The sequence below is a fragment of the Lactuca serriola genome, chromosome 5 (assembly GCF_051521515.1).
Source record: "Lactuca serriola cultivar US96UC23 chromosome 5, Lser_US96UC23_V15, whole genome shotgun sequence".
NCBI classification, from domain to species: Eukaryota; Viridiplantae; Streptophyta; class Magnoliopsida; order Asterales; family Asteraceae; genus Lactuca; species Lactuca serriola.
This window is the reverse complement of record NC_136412.1, coordinates 361651694-361656186: the sequence shown is the minus strand read 5'-3', so window position 1 is coordinate 361656186 and position 4493 is coordinate 361651694. Positions and strand designations below refer to the sequence as shown.

The 4493-nt window shown below is 38.5% G+C and overlaps 1 long non-coding RNA gene across 3 annotated transcripts; it reads left to right on the top strand.

Annotated features, from left to right (window-relative positions):
• Positions 1-2041: 2041 nt before the first annotated feature.
• On the top strand, positions 2042-3604 carry LOC145055712 (uncharacterized). Of its 3 annotated transcripts, none has more exons than XR_013685312.1 (6): positions 2042-2292; positions 2419-2539; positions 2600-2701; positions 2838-2904; positions 3007-3094; positions 3333-3604. It is a non-coding gene; the product is annotated as an uncharacterized LOC145055712 (long non-coding RNA). The 3 variants fall into 3 exon arrangements; XR_013685311.1 differs by having other exon boundaries at positions 2043-2292; positions 2419-2523; XR_013685313.1 differs by lacking the exon at positions 3007-3094 and having other exon boundaries at positions 2043-2292; positions 2419-2523.
• The last annotated feature ends 889 nt before the right edge of the window (positions 3605-4493 follow it).

Genomic DNA, 4493 nt, shown 5'->3' with positions numbered 1-4493 from the left:
GGTAGAGTAAGGATATGTTCTATTTCTCACTCATCTTCTTCGTTAATTTCAGATAAATTATCATCTTTTATGATCCATATATATGTTTTTTTATGTTTGCTTTTGAAATATGAGATAATTTATGTCTGATCTGTACTCCCAGATCTAATAACAAGTAACTAATCCATACTCTCGAATCGGGTATGTTTGATCCGTACTCCCAGATCTAATAACAAGTAACTATGTCCTAACTATACCCTCGGACTGAGGACAACTAATCAAGTCTAATCCATACTCTCGGATCAATGACAAGTTCTAAAGTTATTCCCTCCGTGTATATCTCACATTTACTCACAAGGAGATACTACCCAATATCCCACTTAATTTGTTTAGGTATACTATGCATCCTAAATCATCGTATATTTATCATATATGCTCTTAACACATATTTCAGGCAATATCAAATATTCCACAAATAAACATATAATTTAATCATTGTATTAAAATCATGTTCATGAAAGGGACTATGCACTCACTTGATAAAGTGGTGATTCCAACTAGGACAGCGCTTCGCTTCTTAAAAAATATGGTTTCCTTTGAGGAAACCGGGAGGTTTGCTGAAAATCGGGCTCTGCGGGGGCAGAACTTTCCGAACCGAAAAAGTCTTTTTCTTAGAGCCTTCGGGCGCTTCGAGGCTTTCTTTTACTCTTAGGGAAGTTTCCTAGGCTTGGGGGTGTTTGGGAGGTTTAGAGAGAGAGAGAGAGAGAGAGAGAGAGTAGAGAGAGAAATAATGAGTGGGAGTTGTGAGAAACCCGGATGCCTTCGCACCCCTTTTATAGGCCGAAGCCTCGGTCTACGCTGCGCGTAACTTCGTTGGTACGCTACATGTACCTCAGAACGCTGCGTGTACGATGGTACGCAACGCATTCATACAGATACATGTCGATAATTGGATGGAGAGTCGTGGCTCGCTTCGGACCAAGTATGCGAGTACGTTGTGCGTTCCTTCCCCTTTTGCGTGGCGTTCCTCGAACAACTTGCAAATTCTATTCCCGACTTCTAAAATTCATAACTCTTGCATACAAGCTCTGTTTTCGACGCTCTTTATATCCACGCATAGGTTCTTTAGACTCCGTCGGCTAATTCTGAATTTATTTTTAGTTATATTTTAACAGTTCGGGACAGGAAAAGTCCGTTAAAAATTCATAACTTTGTTATCCGACGTCCATTTTCGTCATTCTTTTTATTATTGAGCTCTTATTGACGAGATCTTTGATTCTCGTTTAGGTTGTGTCGGCTAAAAACCGTTCGATCTAAAATTTGATGTAACATCCCATTTTAATATAATAATAATTAAATAATAAACTCGGAACCCCGATGAGTGATTTTTATTGTTATTTCGTATTATTATAGCCCAAAATTGAGTAATATTTAGTGGGGTGTTGGTTTTGGGAAGCCAAATGACAAGGTTTGAACTTCCAGGGGTTAAAGTGTAATTTCAGGATTTATTTTGCAAAGGATTTTAGAAGTCAGGGGGTGTTTGGTATCATTTGGACTTAATATGAAAGATTTTTGAATGGCTGGGGCTAAAAGAGTAAATTATGTACCTAAGCTGAAAAGAATTTGTCATGGAGGGGTCAAATGGTAAATTTGGGATTTATATTGAAAGAAAATAAGGAAGGAGGGACTAAGAGTATCATTATGGACCAAAGTTTGGATGTAGCAGGTAGGGGTGTTCGTGGCTCGGTTTGAAACCGTGAAACCGGCCAAACCGGTCATCGGTTTGGTTTTACGGTTTGTATTTTTCTTTACGGTTTGGCTTGCGGTTTCGAACTTTTCAAACCGTAGTGAACGGTTTGGCTTATGGTTTTTAAGATCTCAAACCGTATAAAAATCGGACCGGACCGTAAGTGTTTTATATATATTTTTTATTTTTTATATGTAATTATATTTTGTTGTATTATATATTAATTTTTATATATAAATAATAAAATTAAAACCAACCACATTTAATTATCACAACCCAATCATTCTATCATGGTTTCTTTTGTGAAGTCCAAGCCCAATCCAACTATCCCACAATCCAAAGACGGGAAGTAAGTTTTTCTTGCTCTTACCCTAATCGCAAAAGACGCAAGATCAGGAGTGAACTCATAAGAGTTGAAGCCATTTCCCTTTCGTTGTTCTTCGCTTCTTCAGTTCTTCTACACCTCGCCGCCGCCTGCAACAACTCCGACTACACCTTGACACAGCCTGCAGCAGCTCCGACTATAGGTTTGCTTCTCGTTTAGAAGAGCCCAGCTCCGCTTGCAGGTTCGCTTCTCGTTCTTCCTTTCTAAACAAATCGTTTTATTTTTTTGATCTTGATCTGAGCTCTAAGCCTCTAGCTTCTAATCAAATATGATTATGATAATCTAATTCATACTCAAATGGATACAGATTTAGATGTTTGTTCAAAAAGTATTTGAGAAAGAAGAAATTGTTCTTGTTTTAGATGGCAACTATCAACATCCAGGAGGATCTTATTTCGAAAGAAAAAATCAGGCATGTTATTGATCAGGTATATTTGTAACTTTACATATGTTTTTGTGAAAGCTAATGATTTGTTAATCTTTTACAGCATCAGGAGTCATTGGTTGCTAATGTAAATAAATATCATTCTTTTGAATAAATATGAGATGGATAGTGGAAGGAATGCTTCCTCATCAGACCGGAAAAGCCAGTAAGTCCCCCCCCCCCCCCCCCCCCCCCCCCCCCCCCCTTTTTTTTTTTCCTTTCTTTCTGATAAATGACGTTTAAAAAAGTAATTGAGAAAATTGATACTAATCCAATCTTTATAAATATTTCTTGATTTGTAGGTATAGTGCATGTGAAGATGAAAAGATTCACGTCCAAGTTTGATGCGAAGAACAACCATTGGAAATGGTGATTGTTCTTTTCCTCTTTTCCTCTTGATTATCTTTTTCCTTTTTTCAAATTTTATTAATCAATTTAGTAACGGGTCCTTCTGAATCAATATTGGATTAGACCCAAGAAAGTTCAACATTATCAAGCCATAATACCAACAATTAGACATTTTCTAGAAAACACCGATGACTCCTTCAATGCCAAAATGGTAATTTTTTTTCTTCTAATTTAAATACTGAAATCAATGGGTATTTGAATTGTTACTTATATCTATCATGTAAAATTCCAAGCAAGACTTTGTATCTTTAAAGAACCACTTGAAGTTGATATCCTTGTATGACCCATTTTCTTATATATCCTACACTTGTAGTATAGTCTTATATTTTACACGATTATTTGCATAGATATTTATTTACTTGTTTTTTATTTGAAATTTGAAAATGTAGCCAAGATGGTAGCTTGGTTGAAGAGGTGGATGGACATCCAACAATTCTATATCACAGAGACACAGACATCAGCTTGATTGGTTCCCGATATAATAAATTAAATTATTCTTTAATCATTTTGTTTCTTTGTATTTGTATTAATATGTAAACTTTAATGTTTTTATAACAAAACATATACCATCCGGTTCCACCTGAAGGAGCAAACACAACATGTATTCACCTGAAGGGAGCACGGTTTAATACCTTTAATAGTGCAATATTTTTTTATTTTATTTTTTCTAAATTAGTCTAATGGGCTTGACTAAAATGGGCCTAAAAAGTCCAAACCATGAAACCAAACCGGAGCCAAACCGTTAGTAAGGGCTTGGTTTGGTTCGGTTTTAATTTTCAATGGTTTGGTTTTGGTTTTCGCTTGACAAAAACCGTTACTAACGGTTTGGCTTAGGTTTTACCTAAAAACCGAAAAAACCGGACCGTGAACACCCCTAGTAGCAGGTATATAGCCATCCACCCTTGTAACCCTAACCATAATCGGATGAGTAGCCGCCACACCAGCCGCTATCCCTTCCTCCGTCTTCAACTTCGGTGTCGCTACACCCTTCTGTCGAGTCGCAAACCACCATCTGCTGGAATCGTCGAGTACCACAAATACAACAGCACAACCCATGCTGGCTGTGAGGTCGTGAACGGCCGGAGAAAGCCTCACCGAAGACGAAGGTGCTGCTATACCTACGATGTCGAAGACTGACGGTAACCTCTTCCTTGGGTAACGTTGCGCTATATTGGAAGTCGGAAGGGCGAAGCTATCACCATGTTTGTTGTTGCTGTACTCCCGGTTGCAACCTCTTTCCGTTCATCGGTGCTAAGCCCAACCACGCCTGTCACCACCGCAACACCTTTCTATTCTCCATTTCTTCGTATCCATGGCCACCGTTACCGTTGCCACTCTGAGCGGCTAAAGAAGTTGTTGTACCCGGACGTCGTGAGTAATCCAGAAGAACCACCATGGTGGCTGTCTCTGTCAACACTGCTACCATCGTCGCTGCCCACCATAGGTGGGTGTTTGGTTTATTTTCTGAGAAAAAAGGATGTGTGTGTAACGTAGTGTGTGCGATGTAGGGTGTATGTAAGCAACCCTTGGCTGGAATCGAGAAAGAAGTC